The 19,875-nt window shown below is 43.9% G+C and overlaps 1 protein-coding gene across 8 annotated transcripts in view; it reads left to right on the forward strand.

Moving 5' to 3' along the window:
• The window catches only part of LOC126279051 (testis-expressed protein 2), a 321,894-nt gene that overhangs the window by 130,302 nt on the left and 171,717 nt on the right, over positions 1-19,875 (forward strand). The window lies entirely within an intron of this gene.

Below are 19,875 nucleotides of genomic sequence, written 5' to 3' on the forward strand. Positions count from 1 at the left end.
ATGCTGAAGATGTTGGTCATATCTCTGTCACCCACTGCCTCCCAAAGCCTCACTGTCTGACCACAGAGGACCATGACTCAGTACCAGTGAGGACTGAGGAGCAACTGAACCACATTCCTTGCCCGTGCTTCGACTATCTCTTGTGGTCCTTGAAATGAAGAATGTCCTACCCACTGTCCATCCCACCCCTCCCACAGTGGTATTTTCCATATAACGTACCTACACAATATCCTTGTCCGTCCCTCCCAGCCCCCTTTCCTCATGGATCATATCCCTATAATAGACCTAGATACAAGACCTGTCCCATACATTGTCCCACCATCACATACTTCAGTGCAGTCACAAGCATTGTTTATCCCATCAAAGGCTGGGCTACCTTTGAAACCAGTCATGTGGTCTACAAGCTAAGTTGCAACCACTGTGATCCATTTTATGTGGACAAGACAACCAACACACTTTCTGTCTGCAGAAATGGCCACCAACAAACTGTGGCCAAGAAACAGCTGGACCACCCAGTTGCCGAGTATGTGTCTGAACACACAGTTATTCCTTTCAAAGATAGCTTCTCGTTCTGTGCCTTCCTACCAACACCAGCTTTCCTAAACTACACAGGTGGGAACACTCTATGCAAAATATGTCCTATATCCCTGTAACTCTCTTGGCCTCAATCTTCATTAGTTAACTGTCCTTCAACCACCCATCCTCTGGCCTGTTCCCATGCCAGCTCTACACAGCCTTCTATTCCACCAGTGCACCCACAATCTTTTTTTCTTCTCTTCTTTCCCACTCTCTCTCCCTCCCCTTCCTCTACCTCTCCTCTGTCTAACCTCCCAGTAGCCCTACCCTCTTGCACTCCATCCCTGTTTGCTCTCAAAAGTAGCACTTTACCATCCCCCACCTCTACTCTGATATCCCTCTCCCTCCGTGACCCAGCCTTCTCCTTATCCCACCACCTAGATTGCTGCTCCCATCAAGTGCTGTTGCTCACACTCTGGCGTTGGCAGCCAGAGAATGTTGTCATGTTAGTGTGAGTTCCATTTGTGTGTGTGTGTGTGTGTGTGTGTGTGTGTGTGTGTGTGTGTGTGTGTTGTCTAATTCAGAAGAAGACCTTTTGGCTGAAGCTTACGTACTTAGCAGTCTTTTCGTTGGGTCTGTCTGTGACTCAACATCTCCACTATGTGCTGAGTAGCAATCTGACCTTTCCATAATATTGTCGTAACAAGACTCAATTTTCCCAAAATAATAATTATTCAAATGCTGACCTTAATCTACAGTGTGCCAAGTCTGCTTCATCTTCAAAATGACCTAAAAGTTTCCACTGATTATGCACATGAGTTTCCATACTCATATACCTTTTAAGTAACCAGGACAAGATTTTTTGTAAATGCATTTTCTTAAATAGCATACTTAACATCATTCATAAGTTAATAGTTGTGCTTCAAAGAAAAATTCATTAAAATCCAAGCATCCACTTAATTTTACTGCTGAGTTGGACCTTCCAAGGCCTGATTGGATGGAGTTTAGTTTTAGCACCTACAAAGGTACATCATATGGAAAAGAGAGAGATTACAGATGGAAATAGAGAGCACTGATAGATTTAAATATTGAAAAAGAGGATGGAGCACAAAAAACATGGAGGAAAGAGTGCTTGCTAAACATGTTGTGGTTGGCAGGAGAGCCAACCTCTGAGTACTAAAGGAGGCGGGAATGCACGAGTTTAGCTCACGCAGGCTGGGCGTGAGCTCTGGAACATGACAAGGGAATTGGAATTGAGAATAAAGGACGTAGCTGGTGGAATACTTAACTTTAATGCATTAATAACGAATGTCGCTCTTTATGGTACATGATTCACAATATCAATAGTACGGATACTGGCGCCTTGGTAGGCCGTAGCAAATAACGTAGCTGAAGGCTATGCTAACTATCGTCTCGGCAAATGAGAGCGTAGAAGTCAGTGAACCATCGCTAGCAAAGTCGGCTGTACAACTGGGGCGAGTGCTAGGAAGTCTCTCTAGACCTGCTGTGTGGCGGCGCTCAGTCTGCAATCACTGATAGTGGCGACAAGCGGGTCTGACGTATACTACCGGAACCGCGGCCGATTTAAAGGCTACCACCTAGCAAGTGTGGTGTCTGGCGGTGACACCACATTCCTCCCCCGCAAACCGGTTGTGGCATAAGGCTTCCGCCCGCCGTGGGGAGGACCGCATGTTGACGTATGCGACAAGGTGGGGAGCCTAACAACAGGTGAGGCTGTGCCACCCACACCCTACCATTCGGACTGCGGGGAGCTAGGAAACTCCTGAAAACCTGCTCCAGGGTGCACGCCAACATGCGGTGTATGCGCCCGTAGAGAGACAGGAGGGGCCGAAGGGTCGACCTCTATCGGGCCGGGGCACCCGACGGGCGAAGACGACATGTAGTCCGGAGCGGGCAAGAGTTCCATGTCGTAGGACAACTGGTCACGGGAAGCGATCGGCTGCGCGTGACCGAGGGAGGCGCCCAGCGATTGCAGCGGCGCGTCCACTGCGGGCGTCGCCGGCGGGAGAACAGGCGGCGGCGGTGGCGGCAGCAGCGTGTCGCCATGGGGCAAAATGGAAGGCAGCTTCGGTAACACCTGGGGCTTAGGCGAGCCAGAAGATGGGTCCGCAGGGCGCCGGCCAGACGGCACAGTCGATGAAAGCAGATGGCGAGCGGCAGACCCCGTGCGACGACAGAGGCGCAGCTGATTGAGATGCCGACGCACCTCACCAGAGGCCCCCAAAACAAGATACATAGCGCGTCTGAGGCAGCGAAGAATGCGTCCTTCAAGCCAATGGCGTGAACCTCGGTAGTGGCGATAGTAGACAATGTCGCCTGGAGCAAAAGCAGGTGTCTGCCGCTGCACAGGAACCTGATGTGGCGGGTGTAGCAAAGACATCAAGGTTCTATGAGGGCAACCGTGGAGCAACTCAGCCGGCGAGCAACCATCTCGGGGCTGAGAGCGATACGAGGACAAAAAAAGCAATAACACGTCCTCCCGAGAATGTGACTCTTTCAACTTGAAAGTCCTGACCAATCGTTCAGCGGCACCGTTTGACTGCGGCGAAAACGGCGCGGACGTCCGATGTTGAATACCATTGGCCTTGCAGAATGACTGAAATTGTGCGGACATGAATTGTGGGCCTTTGTCGGAAACAATAGACTGTGGAAGACCTTCAATGCAAAAGATAGCAGATAACGCTTGGATGGTGGCAGATGATGTCGTGGAAGACATCCGGACAACAAAAGGAAAATTACTGAATGAATCTACCACAACCAACCATCAAGCATTCCAGAATGGACCAGCAAAATTGATGTGTAAGCGTTGCCAAGGGGAAGTGGCTTTTGGCCATGGAAAGAATTTCTGCATTGGCGCTGATTGTTGTTCGGCACTCACCATGCAGAAGAGGACATATTTGTAATCGCAGCATCGATTCTGAACCAAGTACAGTGCTGACGAGCAAGTTGTTTCGTTCTCACTATACCCCAATGTCCTTGGTGGAGAAACTGTAATGCAGAGGACTGTAGCGAACGTGGTGCAACGACCCTGGACTGATCATTATCAGAACGCAACAGCAAAACACCCCATCGCACAAAAAGTCTCTCCTTGTGAGCAAAAAATCGGCGAACCAACGGGTCCCCGATCAGTGACTTGGACAAGGGCCATTGCGTAGCAACAAAACGCAGAATGGGAGCAAGGACAGGGTCGGAGCTGTGGCTGTAGCTACACGACGAAAATCAATCGGAAACGATTCGACCACGTCATCGGTTTCCGCATCAGTGACCATGCAAGCAAGTACTGAGGAATCGAATGCCCTATCCTCAGCAACAGGCAAGCGGGACAACGCTTAGCAGTGCACCGATACAAGATATCGTAGCGGTACTGCGAGAGGAAAATAGACCAGCGAATGAATTTCTGCGCTGTACGTGGAGGTACAGGTTTGGTCGGATGAAAAAGCGATGTCAAAGGTTTGTGGTCTGTGATTATGGTAAAGTGACGACCATACAAGAAATCAGAAATATGTCTGCTTGTGTCTGTGTATGTATGGATGGATATGTGTGTGTGTGTGTGTGTGTGTGTGTGTGTGTGTGTGTGTGTGTGTGCGCGCGAGTATATACCTATCCTTTTTTCCCCCTCCGCTCCCGGGATTGGAGTGACTCCTTACCCTCTCCTTTAAAAACCACATCCTTTCATCTTTCCTTTTCCTTCCCTCTTTCCTGACGAAGCAGCTGCCGGTTGCGAAAGCTCGAAATTCTGTGTGTGTGTTTGTGTGTTTTATTCATTGTGCCTATCTACCGGCACTTTCCCGCTTGGTAAGTCTTGGAATCTTTGTTTTTAATATATTTTTCCCATGTGGAAGTTTCTTTCTATTTTATTTATATTTATTTATTTTTGTAGAAACATTTGAAATTACGAATTATTTGCACAATTAAAATTTCTATTATTAATTATGCAATCCTGTCCTGTTTACTATGTTTATTTTTGGATTAATTTATGAAAGAGTAATCAAAAATAATATTGTAATGAAAACTGGCAGGAATTCATATGATCAGAAAAATTGTAAACCCTTTGGAATAGTGTTATTTCCACAGTGTGAGGAGTCGTAAGTTTGCCTCTGATATGATTGGATGTATTTTTGTACAATAGGTGTGAACAATGTAAATTCGGCTTCATTATGTGAAAAATCAAAATACTGTATAATGTACGAAAATGTGAGAAAACCAGTAGAAAATACATTAACATAAAAAATTCTGCAACAACCACCTTCCAATTTATTTAGTTCAAACCAGCCATGAGGTCCAGATGTTATCTTCAAGAATCAGACCCCTAGACGATAATAACAGGAGCCATCTCAGCATGACAAGCTAAATAAACTGGAAAGTTTATTGTAATCTTCGCTCCTCTCAAATCTTCATAAAAGACTTTGCTTATTAGTTACTTGCCCTGGGCATTGTTTCTGCCACAACAATTAAACAATGGACAGTTTACAATGAATGGCTCGTTTCACTCCTTTGAAAGAATGTTCCTTCACTGGTTACAATCAGCCGATACTTATGGTCACTCATAACCACTCACAGAATATTATATACAGTTGATAATCAGATGATCTGCAAAATAAATCACAGTATGATTTGTACAAGACAAAATGTTATAATTTGCAGACCCACTAACCATTCACAAGTGTGACGATAAAATTCCTTCCACCCACATCACTGAAACAGTTAATTTCTTAAAAACATACTCCAGACCCAGAGTTCTAAGGAAAAATAGCACACTAATTAACAGATAAATAATACTTTATAAAATTAGTTTGTGCAGGACAACATGGCTTTAAAGAAGACCACCTAGCTCAGAGTATAAATTTTAACTGGCATAGAGAAGGAAAATGACCGAAACAACATGACATTAAATAATTAGCATGTGTATCTCCACTCAACTTTGAAATCCTCAGAACATGATATATAACATGCCTCATATATCAATGCTAATATGAAGAAGTGTTTGTTTAAATTAAAGGTCAAAGACAAATATAACACTTCTTAACTACCCCTGTCCTTCAGAAAGTTATATATATTTAATACAGTAGGCACCAAGTCCAGTCTTTGGGCAATAGACCAAGTCTTACTAATGGGCCATGTCCAATTCACATACCACGCCCACAGCAGCAACAAACTCCATCAGCACTGACCCCAATGCCTTCTTAGTTGCATCCATAATGACTGCAATGAAGTTAGAATTGCGCCATCTGCGATCTGACCTCATTCACTTACCCAAACAAAAACGGCAGGATTCTAGAAAGAAACCCTTGTAAGTTATTGACAGTTTAAAGTCAGTCAACAGGTTATGGGAAGTTCACCCACCTGAGACACCATGTACAATTAAGGATGACCCACCTGAACACAGTCTACAGCAAATAGCAGTGAGAATGTACTGCTTGCACTGTATACTTCATCGAACAATGTGAATCTGTCCATAATGTACAACCTCCTAGATATTTGAGTGCTCTGAAATAGATTAAGCATGGTTTTGTTGAGAAGCTTGGTTTGGAACATCCACAGTGCCAGGAACTAATTTTAATTCCGGTGTAGATGAAAACCAATTATCAGCTGCAAGTACTGTCATAAACTGTCTCACCAATGTGTTGCCCTACTTATATACAAAATAACAGCACTCAGAGCCCACATTGCCAACTACCTCAGTCAATATGCCATCATTCACGTCATTCTTGTTCATAGGTTCAGAACTGACTCCACTCGCGACTGCTCCAGCCTATCCCCTTGGCATCGCTGCACAGGGCTTGCCACCACACAGAGCTCAATACATAACAACTTGTGTGAACGACAGTGTGTCATGAAGCAGCACACGTCACTGTTCAGAACATGTGAGGAGTGGCCACCTCCCCCAAACCAACAAGCCTGAAGTGGCTGAGCACTGCATCTATGAAGTACACTTGTTTGTTTTGAACAGACAAAGGTGGCATGCTGCATGAACAAGTCCTGGCATTCGGTTATCAGAATTGTGGAAGTAAGACAGGATGGTGATCTTGTCAACTGGGACAACAGTTTCCAAATGCTCTCTTGTGGGATGTGGTGTTTGCAGAAATATGTCAGGAACATTCTGATGTAAAAGTGGCAGAGGCGGTGATTGGAATAGACAGACAGCTTCAGAACTCACTGCCTGGAACACCTTTCACCCTGCAGAAGGCTCCCCACCACTGGTTACTACGTTTCTTCTGGAAGGAAGCAATTGGCCCACCTTTTCGGTTCTTGGCATAGGATTTTGTGGCCCAGCAACTATAATGGAATGAACTGGACATTAACCGAACACTTTACCTGAAGAGGATGAGTGGGAAACCCATCAGAATGTCATGGCACAATGATAGCACAACTCTGCTGATAACCTGGAAAGAGTTCATAAGTGAAATTTGTTGAAAAAATCCTGCATTCCCATATAGAATGACCAAAGTTATACGTTAGGGAGTAGCACCATATGAAACAGCAAAAAGAGAGCAAGTACCTATAAAGACCCATTTAGGAATAACTTATTAATTAGCAGTGATGAAAAGTGTAGACTTATCTATATTCTTACAAAATTAATTGCTTCAAAATACCTTATCAGATTGAATCAGAGTTAGTGTCATGTGGCAGCACTTGACCAACACTACACAAAGACAGAACCATTCTTTTCCTTTTTAATAAATGGACTATAATTTGAGTAATGAGCTGGAGTGCTTATGCTGATCACTGATTGTCAATTGAAGAAATAGTTTTTCTTATCGATTGAAATAATGTGCAAGTACTTTCTAAACACTGCCTGATTAAAAACTCCACAGTAAAGCTAGTGAGAATCTCATTAATAACCATACATTATATGTATGGCAGTAATAAGTTATAATACTCTTGATATTATGATTTTTGTTTCTCCTCACCCTTATTACATGTGAACCCTCTCATCTTTGGATCTGAGTGACCTGCCCTTCCTTTTGAACATATCTTGGCATATTCCTCTTTTCTCCCCAAGGAAGGAACTAATAGTTCTGAAAATTTGGATTGCTTTTTGTACACTTATATATGTGTGTTAGCAATTTTAAGAATTTTATCTCTGGAAGGTAAGTAGTGCCCAGCAGTTCTGTTTCATAGCTGTATAGTTTCTTTTCGATATAATTAATATGCTTTATATTCATAAAAAAACATTACGTGTGAGAAGTCAGAGTTTTGTAACCACCAATTTTCTGATAATCACAATGAAATGGTGTATTTTAAGTATGAATAATGGAAAATCCAAGATGAAATAATGACAATATTATGAAAAGGATAGACTGATACTCACCCTGTAGAGGAGATGTTGATTTCAGACAGACACAACAAAAAGACTGCTACAATGAGAGCTTTCGTCCAGAAGGCATTCTTCCAAAGTAGAGAACACACTCACATTCACGCAATGACAATATGTATACACATGAACACTGTCTCCATCTGCTGATCCTCAATGGCCAGAGACAGTGGAAAAGTTTTCAATTTGTATATGTATGTGCATGTGTGGTGTCATCTACTGTAGAAGAAAGCCTTTTGGACGAAAGCTCACATGTTAACAGTCTTTCTGTCCATGATATGAATCTACTCTATACAGTGAGCAACAGTCTAGACTTTATGAAAAGTTTGAATGGTCTGATGTAATTTGATATATATATTTTGAGTGGAAATAAACACAGTGAACACACTTTTGTAATTTTGCTGTGTAAGGATTGTATACATATTGGTCAGGGCAGCCAGTGAAGTGCCCTTTGCAAGAATTTCCAGCTGATTTAGCTCCCATTTTATCCATAATATTCTGAAGACTGGTTAAGCAAAAAACTACGTCCAGTGATTGGAAGAAATTACAGGTCACACTCGCCTACAAGAAAGATAACAGACGTGATCAACAAAAATCCTGTGTTGAATCATTGATGACCATCTGTGTATAATTCTGTAACATAGTCTGTGCTTATCCGCAATGGGACATCTCAAACACAATGACTTCCTCCATGTCAACAATCATGTATTTGAAAATGCTGATCATGCAAAAATTTTTATAACATTGTACACACACAGTATCCAAAATAACACCCACCAATCTTTTATTCTGCTTTTACATGAAGAGATGCACAATAATACTGAATGACGTATAGAACAGTACAAAGTCTCATACCTATGGAACACATCAATATGCAGTCACATAGGTGAGCACACAATAAGCAAGTAAACATAAGTGAGGCTTATGTTGGGATGTTGTGCACACAGCGCAGTGCTTGCCATGACATCTGTCCAGGTTGCAAGGTGACCCCTCTAAGCTTGCCATGGAGGTGCTTGTATCACACGCTGTTTGATTACACACACTTGCACTATAGCATTACAACACCCCATCCCACTTGGGGAAAAGTATTGACTATGGAGATGTCTGTGTCTTCATCGGTCGACTGCTGGACCAGGTGTTGTGCTGTCTCTGGAGAACATGGTCTGAAATGGCGGGGGTGTAGACAGGTGCGGTGCCTGCTCCAACACAAGAGGCCTTAAGGCAGTACTGGTGATGATGCTGTATCCTCATCTGGGCAGATACTCAGTGATAGAGGCAGTAGAGAAGACGGTGGCATGGCTGTGGAGATGGAGGCGGTCTGATGACGACTACTTTGTCCGGTGTAGCAGCAACCAGAACTGGAGAAGTGGAGAATTGTCATAGGTGGATGAAGCTAGTCATAGAGTCGTGACACCAACCCATTGTAGGTGTGCACAATGCAGAGACAGCTGCCTGGGCAGCAGTTGACAACCACTGGTATTTACTTAGGGCTCCGGCCAAATCTGCAGGCCGAGATGGTGGAGCCCGGGTCAAATTGCTGCAAGGGGAGTGTTGACGGGTGGCTGGGCATTGGCCAGAGAAGATGAAGCAGAGTACGGGGCCTGCACCTGTGAAGCAGGTCCGGCTGGCTATGCTTGCCACTCGAGTGAAGCTATATAAACTCAAGAATCTTTCAAGGGCTTTTTCGGGAAAAGGTTGAGTGATATACCTTTTCACCTGGGTTTTGAATGGGGATGAAAGAGAGGCCATAACATGCCAGATGCCACTCTTTGTACAAAAATGCTGAGACACAAATTGTGGGCCACTGCCAGCCACAAGGATTTATGGCAATCCTTCTGAGGAAAAAATCTTTGGGAAGGCTATGAGTATAGCCACCATAGACATTGGCAGGCAATGAACCACTTAAGGAAGTTTTGAGAAAGCATCAAGTACTGCAAGCCAAAAGGAGTTAGGGAACAGTCTTGCAAAATGAACATGAATACACACCTATAGGCAATGGGGACAGGTCACAGTGGAAGAGAGGCATATGGTGCCGCCTGATGGGTGGCGCATTGTGGGTAGGCTGCCACAACACACATGATCTCATTGTCCATACACGTCCAAAACACATGATGGTGGGCCAACAATGTTGTATGAGAAACATCCCAATGGTCCAGGTGGAGGAGGAGTATGACGTGGTCCTGCATTGCAGATGGGATCACTTGGCCAACAATGACACTTGAAGACTGAGAGGCAGTGGCAGTGAGCATAATAATTACACAGAGGATTCAATGGCCTACAGCACCATGACCAAGGCACTAAGGTTCCACAAATGTTCATCTGTTGAGGAACCAGATACCACAGTAGTTAATATTGCACCCCAGCAATTAGCCATGAATTGCTCCAAAAATTGTTGGAAAACGGCAGGGGCAGTAGGCATGCCAAAAGTCATGTGCTGGTATTGATATAACCTGAAGGTGGTACTCTTTATGAGGCCATCTCTGAAATCACCATCCAGAGGCTATTGTATGTAAACTTCTGACAAGCCTATTTTGGAAACATATTGGTCCCCAGAAAGCCGTGCTAAGAGGTCATCTGGATGGGGTAAGGAATAGGTTATCGGTCATAGACTGAGATTTTACAGACATTTGAAATCACTCCAGGGCTGAAGGTTCCATTAGGTTTTTTGATGATTAGCAGCGGAGTAGACCATTCATTAGAGGACAAAGGCATGATAACACCCAAAGATAGAAGTCAATCTAGCTCTGATTTGACATGTTCTCGTAAAGCTACTGGGACTGGGCAGGCCATCAGTTTCATTGTGATGTGAATCTCAAAATTGGTAGCACACACTAAACCTTCCAAAAACAGGCAGGGATATTCTGAGCAGAGTGCATCCAGTTGTCAGTGTGGAGTCTGATCTGGTAACAGATGTGTTTCATCAGAAGGAGAGAACCAAAAAATTTGAAGGTACCTAACCCAAATAAGTTTTTTGTTTGGGCATCATCCACTACTAGAAAAGTCAATGGTTAAAAAGGTGCATTGTACACAACATATGTAGAAAACTGCTCCAATGTGGATCTTTGTTGTTGTTGTTGTATCTCACCAGCTGCTAAGAGACAGGAACACTCATGATCCAAGATCCACGTATGTTTGTGAATTTAAAAAAGTCACTACTGCACTCATGACCACTTGTGTTTTTAATGTCTTTTCCATAACATCTACTTCAATGTAGAGTTTGTTTGGAGCTAGTATCACTGAGAAACGCTGTTCACATCCATGTTCATGCCTAATGAAGGAGGTTGAGAGTCGCACACAGATGCAAATGACTTTTATTTATTTATTTTTAATACAGCGTTCACATGTCACCCAATACTTTGGGCACACGGCCTTTTCATGTTGGACAAAACAATAAGGGCACAACAAGAGAGGAGCAAGCGGCTGCTGTTTTGATGTTGATGCTGCTGCTGCTGCTGCTGCTGCTGCTGCTGCTGCTGCTTAGCACAGCACTGCCCCCAGCAGCATGGAGGCTGTGGTTACATGGCAACAATGTCGTCTTTCCTCCATGAGCTAACTGATGGCGACCAAGGAGGAGAGGAAGCAGTGATGGCTACCACACACCATGCTTCTATCTGATTTCCTGCTGTCATAGATACTTCAAAAGACTGACCAATGTTCAGAACGTCTGTGGTATAGGAATTATTACACTCTAAAGCATGTTCACAAACTTTACTATCAGTGGTGTATGGTATAAAACAAAAGTTGTGACTAGATTGAAGAATTTTTAGCAGCATGTGACTTGGATGGTGAGTCATCTACAGAAGTAGAATTAACTTCGGACATGTCTCAGGGAAGTATACTATGACTCTAGCCATCAATAATGTATATTAATTACCAGTTAAACAATATTAATCACAACCTCAGTTTTTTTGCAGATAAACAATTATCTATAACTGAAGTACTGTCCAAGAGAACCTAAGAAATGTTCAGTTAGCTCTTGATAAAATTTCATATTAGCGAGAAATTGAGGACATGTTTTAAATGATCAGAAATGTAAAATTATGCATGTTACAAGATGCCTCTCAGTCTTCAAGTGTCACTGTTGGCCAAGTGATCCCATCTGCAATGCAGGACAACGTCACACTCCTCTTCCACCTGGACCATTGGGACGTTTCTCATACAACATTTCTGGCCCACCATCACGTGTTTTGGACATGTATGGACAATGAGATCATGTGTGTTGTGGCAGCCTACCCACAATGCACCACCCATCAAATGAGTACAATATCAGTGAGTCACAGTTGGAATCAGTCAACTCGTACAATTACCTGGGTGTAGCATCTGGTAGGGATGTGAAATGTAATGACCATTTCAGACTTCGATAAAGTAGGTAGCAGTCTTTGGTTCATTGGCGGGACACAGGGAAAATGCAGTCAGTCTAGAAAGCAGACTGCTTACAAATTGCTCATGCAACCCATCTTAGAAAAATGATCAAGTGTGTGAGACCTATACCAAGCAACACTTGACTGGTGACATTGATACAGAGAAGATCAGCGTGAGAGGTCACAGGTTTGTTTGAATCACTCGAGAGTCTCATGGAAATGTTGAAAAACCTGAATTGACACACCCTTGTAGATAGACATCAATTATCATGCGTAAACTTACATAGTTTCAAGAACTCGTATTAAATGAAGAATCTATAGATATTCTTCGGCCCCCGAGGTTTCGCTCTTCTAGAGATTGTGAACACAAGGTTAGACTGATTACAGCATCCACAGACCCATTTAAGCAGTCATTCTTCCAGTGCTGTACATGAGGTTGGAACAGGAAGAAACAGTAAAATGTCATATCATGCGAAGTATATTCTGCCATGCACTTCCCACATTTCTGTTTTTGCTTTGCAACTGCCAGTGTCATTTCTTGCGTCATTCATGAGCGTTTGGACACTAATTTTTGTGTCATTGACTGCCTTTACATATGAACAGAATTTCTTTGGGTTTTGTAAGAGATCTTTCAGTAAGATTCTGCTATTATAATCTCTGAAGTCTTCACACACAGTCCTTTTGACAACCGAACTTGTTACATGCTGAATTCATCTATCTATAGCTCTGTCCTTTTTAAAACTATTTTGCAGCATTCTTTCTTTAAAAGCTTTTTTTTTAAAAAAAAAGGTGACTATGTACTATTGAGGGTCCCTTGCATAATGAACTATTCTACTTTGTACTCATGTATCCTGTACTTGCTCAACTTTTCTTTAAATTTGAGCCACTGTTATTTGACTTAATACCATACCACTGTCCAGAGCTACATATTTAGAGTTTTTCCTTGAGGTGTGCCACTGCTGCCACCTCATCTAGTTTTTTAATTAGGTTAATCTTTTTGTTTGTTTTAGTTGCCCTTTGTATGTAGGTAGTCATTGTTGATACAACTGGCTCATGGTAACTGATACAAGTTTCAGTATTGATATCCTCAAAGAGGTCTGGTCTATTTGTTGCTATTAGACCTAATATACCCATCTTCAGAAAAAATAGATACCTTGAATGACTAGAGACAAGACATGCATATTTACAGGACATGTACATTAGTATGTTCTGCAGAAATGATTAGCCTTTCAGTCACCTAAGTTCAACATGTGTCCTGTTGTCTACTAGCCACAGGATCAACCAAGGGCCCTGATAACTTGTTCTAAGTGTGATGGCATCAACACGTATAAGGTGTGTGGTGTAGCCATCCATGCTGCATTCATCTGATTATGGAGTTCATGTATGGTTGGTTGGCATTGGGTCACAGTGCTGCACCTGTTGTTTCACCGTATCCCGCACATTTTTGATTGACACTAAGTCTGGTGATCTGACTAGCCAGAGCAAAAGGCTAACATCCTGTGACATCAAGAAGGCTCGTGTTCATTCAGCAATGTATGATCATGTGTTGTCTTGCTGAAAAATGGCATCTGGGATGATGTACAGAAATGTTATGGCTATGTGTTGCAGGATGTCATTCGTGTAGGTCACATTGGTCACTGTGTCCTGGACATGCACTACCTGTGATTTGTGGCTGTACCCAATAGCACCTCACACCATAAGACCTTGAGTTGGCGCTATATGTCCTGTGCAAATGCAGTCACTGTGCTGCCACTCCCCCTGTCTGTAGCGAGCCAAAATATGGCCATCATTTTAAAACAAACAGAACGTGGATTTGTCCAGAAACACTATCTGATGTCATTCCTGTCCCCTGTGATGTCGTTCCATACACCATTAGCATATTTCTGCACATTCATCGAAGGTCGGTGGAGAAGTGGATGACATGCACGTAACGCATGTGATAATGAACAGCAACTGGCTTGTCACCCCTGATGGTGTATGATATGTTACGCTGTTCCGCTGTGTACCAGAACCAAGGAGGATGCAAATCTGTCCTGCAACTCAATTTGGATGAGGTGTTGAGCTTCTCGGGGGGTAGTCTGTGTGGTACAACCTGAACCATCTCATGTTCTACGGCTTTCTGTGATCTTGATTTAGGTTTCCCATAATTTCCCTAAATCGCTTCAGGTAAATGTCGGGATGGTTGCTTTGAAGGGGCATGACTGACTTCCTTCCCCATCCTTCCCTAATCCAATGGGACTGATGACCTCGCTGTTTGGTCCCCTCCCAACAACCAACAATGAGAGCCACAGGCACATTTTATTGGTAGGTGGTGTTGCACTGCAATTTTGATGTTGACATTGAATTTGGGGCCTGACATGTTTCAAATGCTAATTATTTCTGCATAACATACTAATGGACATGTCCCGTGAGTATGAACATCCTATTTTTAGTAATTCAAGGTGTTCTGCCTTTTCTGATAATGAGTGTATATTTCCACCATGAATGGCTTCCAAACTATATATTGTAAGTAGTCTTTGCAGAAAGCATTCAACATGGTTTTGCACCGTGTCTTGTCCTGTGCACCATTTACAGAGCTACAGCTCTCCTAGTCGATTCCCTAATGTCACACACATCTCAAACAGTGTGGTGTCAAGAGGTATATAGGCCAAAGGCTGCATACATTGCTCATCCAGAAGAACATATTCGCTCTATGGGTTTGCCTATCCTTGGTCCACAGGCATCCCTTCTCATGGGGGCTAGTTACAAAGATCACAAGAGCCTCATGTGTTCTGAATGTGATACAATTTATAAACAGTCTGTTGATACACTATCTGTTACAGGTAGCACCAGCCATGCTGCCAAGCAGCATGCACATTAGGAAAATAGTGGCGCTGATATCAAGGAAACAAGTACCTTCCACACATCATGTGGTCGCGAAAATCCTTCCACTTGCTGGATATTTAAAGTGGAGCACAACCTCCAATAGCAGCATTCAGTTCCTGTCAGTTTTGAATCAGAAGCTGGCTATACCTTATAGCCCATCAGTTGGAACTCGACAAGGCCAGGCTCAGGCGCTCGCATCTACACTGCACTGTTTCCCTACTGTTTCACGGTATGCTGCACTGTGTGTCCCTTAGGGCTTCGCTCCAACAGCTATTCAGCATAAGACTCCCTACCTGGAGTGGCATTATACCAGCGAACTTTGTTTCTGTTACTCTTATGTGATCACGCACAAACTTAGTTGTTATCCCAAACCACACTTTATTCTGAACTTGTGCTATGAGTAAAATTGTTCTTAATTTCAACCTGCGAATCACCACTCACTGAAGTGTGCATCACCCACAGTGTATTCAACAATGGTGATAAGGATAGAAACTTGATCTCTGCTTCGTTCTTGTCCCATTAAGCTAGACATTCCTTCAGTGTACATTTTGGATACTGTTTCATGTGAACAACGACTTCAAGCTGTTTGTACATTTTTTGCATTTTTGCGAACTGTGTATGTGGATCACCATGTGTAGTTCACTATTCCCTTTATGTTTCTGGATGTCTCTGCCAGTTATGAAACAATGTCACATGGGAGGGTTTATCACTGATGTAACTGTCTGTGGGGAAACATAGTCATTGAGACAGTTCTTCATGGGTAGCTGGTGTCCATTGTCCTTGTGTTCGCTGATCCTGCATCATACGTAGCAGAAGTACCTCCTCCTGGCTCTAGTGACTTAACTGGCTCCAGCGTCATATCCTCGTCTCATCCATAACCTGCTCTCCACCAATCTCCCAGTGTGCCTGACATTCCTATAGCCATAGTCAATCCTCCTGTCAAGGGTGGTTCTGCCTGGTTCCAGGCTGGAGACAAGGCTACTATCTGTCAACATTGTGTCCTAACTCATCCATAGCCCACCTGCTGCCCACCTCCATCCATGCCTGACTTATGTTTCGTGCATTGCGGCAGTGGTCATCCATTCTCCGAAGGTAGGTGTCATCTAGACATCCTGTGGAAACAGGATTGAAGTCCACATGCTGCTAGCCTCAGGAGCCAGCGACCATTGTTGTCCTCACCAGCTGTCACATCCCCACCCTTCTACCATGCCTGATACTGTCCTGCCCTTTTGCTCCTTCACCATGGAGAATCAGCCATGGTCAACCTTCCTCGAGAGTGTGGCACAACCCAAGATACATCGTGTGTCCCCTCCAACAGCACTCTGTTTTCAGTGAACCTGACCTCACCTGCTGCCCACTCACTGTTCTCTCTAGCCACAAGCACAGTGCTGCTTCTATCCTGCACCTTTGTCATGGCGATGCACCCATGGCCAGCCTCTCTCACAAGGTCGGTGCACAATGTCATCCAGCACTGAGGTTGCCGCTTTCACTCCTTCCTGCCGCACTTGACGCTGTGCCCACAGTGCCGCAGACATGGCCAGCTCTTTGCACTCTGCACAATGACTCAGCTGCTGCCCAGCCATGGCTCTTTGTCAGTCACACCCGAGGCTGGTCACTTTCTGTACCATCACCTTGGTGCTGCCATAGCCAGATGCCCTTTGCAGTGTGCAATACATTTTCACTACTGTCAGACCACAGTCATACTATCATCCTCTGGCACCACTACAGCTAAACCCAATGCTATTTTCCCATTGTCTAGCACTATGCTGCCCACCAATATGCAATGCTGCTTCAAGGTTAAGCAGCCATGGTCAGCCTCTTCTCTTGAGGACAGCTTAGCACTGTGTGTTTCTTCTTGTGGGTATACACATCCATCTCTGTAATGTAGATTCGTTCCTCACTACTGCGCATGCTGCAGCAATACCCTTTTTGCCACCTCTGGTCTCCCTCCAGCCAGTGGTTCAAATGCTGCAATTCACACTGTGACAAGGAACTTTCTGTTGACCTGGGCCATTCTTTAGGCCATTTTTTCCTTGTACCCCTGTAACGCAGCGGCGTTTAGCTTCCCACAACCCTGTGGTGTCTATCCAACTTCTTCCAATGCCTTCGTGCACGCCTCACTTGGCGACGACTTTTTCACCACCCTGTTCTCCCCTCTCTGTTTCTTCTTTCCATTCTTTTTCATGGTACCACTTTACCCTCGGAGCTTCTGCCACTATCAACACGGATCTACCATGCTCCCCTTGCCCTCATGCCATCTACCACACCCAACTTTCCTATATGCTGTCACAGCCTGTGACTGCTGTTCATGACACCATGTCTGTCATCTGCATCACCTTGTTCCTGGCATTACATGTGGTTAAGCCCTGTCTCACAGCGCCTCCAACATTCCTGCTGCACCGAGCTAGGTGGCGCAGTGGTTAGCACACTGGACTCGTATTCAGGAGGACGACGATTCAATCCTGTCTCCGGCCATCCTGATTAAGGTTTTCCGTGATTTCCCTAAATCGCTTCAGGCAAATGCTGGGTGGTTCCTTTGCAAGGGCACGGCCGATTTCCTTCCCCATCCTTCCCTCACCCGATCTTGCGCTCCGTCTCTAATGGCCTCGTCGATGGGACGTTAAACACTAATCTCCTCCTCCTCCTCCATCCCTGCTGCTACCACTCCAAGGCCACCAGTGACTCCACACCTCTCACAGGGGCACTATCTGGCCCCCAGGCCTATCTCCGTCTGCCAGTGGGCGGCCCAGTCCTGGTTGGATGCTCTGCTGATAACCCTCCTGCATTTTGTCTTTGCAGCACTATCCAGGTTTTCCATACCCTGGACAACAACTGCTTCAAAACTTCTGATCCTTTGCTCACGGGATTGGGTTGCAGGTGCTGTGGACTCGCTGTCCTATTGGACCTCTCATCTCACCCATGTGAAGATACAATGCAGGACATGCAGCCTTCATCGATTTGGATTCATCACCACCTTCTTAAGGGAAGGGTGCTGTACGTTGGCTATAGGCTGACTATGTTATGTTTTCAGCTCAACATATTTGCCCTGTGGGTTTGCCTACCCTTGGACTGCAGGCACCTTTTCTCCAGAGGCCATTTACAAATATCACAAGAGCATCATCTGTTATGGGCACAATACTACTTACAAACAGTCTGTTGATACACTGATTGTTAGAATGTGCGTGGGATAAGATGGCCAACGTGCAGCGACCAGTTTTCATCCAAAGTGCTGGGAGAATTCCTTTGTGTGTTCACAAGGGGAGGACTACACTTTTTGCTACTTTCAGATGTCCAGTGATGACAGAATTGAGGTGTGCACCCTGCAGTCTTTATCAGATGATTTTACAGGTACTAATCAGTAAAAAACTTCATTTTTGCCTTATGTTCAGCTTTATATGCCAGGCTCATGATGATGTTCCCATCATTTCGTTAATGGTCATAGTAATTGTGATATTTATATGGAAGTAAGACACTGCTTGAAAATTGAAAAAAGTTGCAGTGAAAAATGGGGTTCTCTGTGATTTTGTGTTTAATGTCTATGACATAATATGTTGCTGTGTATGAAATTTACCTGAGATACTGAATTTTTCTTTAGACTTGGATGGAAATCTCTATCTTTCACCAATCTCAAGGAAACTGATCCATTGTAACACACTCATTTGTGATAATGCCACAACAGTGATAAAGCCAGATTCACATATCCAAAACATTCCTTTTATTTCATAAACAGTTTGAGATACCCAAATAAGATTTTGGCAAATGATAGCACACAAAGAGGATAGTGTTTTCCCATGTGATTATCATGCAAAACTTTATGATCTACGGGGTTATTCTACTAACTAAAGACCTTTTTGATGAATGTAATTTTGCGGGGGTGATCGATAGCCTGTGAAGTGAGAAATGCTATGGGTTTTGGAACAGCATGAGTGACGACATTAAATATTTATTTTGTACCAAGGATATGCTTTTCCTTAAGCTACTGACCATGCATTCCTCTGTTCCTCACTTAATGAACTTAATAAACCTCGGTTTCAGATTTCTCTCTGAGTCACGTCTGCACATCATTTTAGTTAGGTGACATGGTCTAAAGTCTGCTGTGTTTTGGCAGAAAAAGCGAATTTTAACATGGCAACAAGAGAAATGTGTCAGTTTCAGTCAAAATTCATCACTCGTGATGTTTCTCTGAAAGTTACAAATGTTAACAAGCCAGGCAGAAATAAATCACTGCATTTTTTGCGCAATTCTTCTTAGATATTAACCAAAGCAGAGTGACAGCAGATCTTTTTGAATGATCACTGCAAATGTGGGAGTGTAGGCCGCCCACTTAATATTTACAAAAAATGTGAGCGTAGGCTTCTGTTTAGAACAGCACTCCAGTGCACGGAATTCCCCTACAGCATTTACCTACAATCCCCACCACAATTACTCTTCCCATGCATGCTCTGCCAACTTGCGTGTACTGGCCACAGTATTCTGCGCTACTCCTCTAGGGGCATAAGCCACATTTTTGAGCAGCGTCTGCATCAGGAAAGTGGCAGCACCACTGTTGAGGAAGCAAGTTTCATCTGCACGTCAAGTGATCACAGAGACCCTTCCTCCTCCTGTATATTTAATATGGAGTGCAACTCCAATGGCAGCATTCAATTGCTATCTCAGTTCTGGGCTGAAAGCTGGCTAAGCTTCATAGCCTATCAGTAAGAACTCACCAACACCAGCCTGGACACTCACGTCTTCACCACACTGTACTGTCGCTGTGTTGCTTCATGGTTTGCTGCACTGTACAGCCCTACAGATGTC

The sequence above is a fragment of the Schistocerca gregaria genome, chromosome 6 (assembly GCF_023897955.1).
Source record: "Schistocerca gregaria isolate iqSchGreg1 chromosome 6, iqSchGreg1.2, whole genome shotgun sequence".
Classification (NCBI taxonomy): Eukaryota; Metazoa; Arthropoda; class Insecta; order Orthoptera; family Acrididae; genus Schistocerca; species Schistocerca gregaria.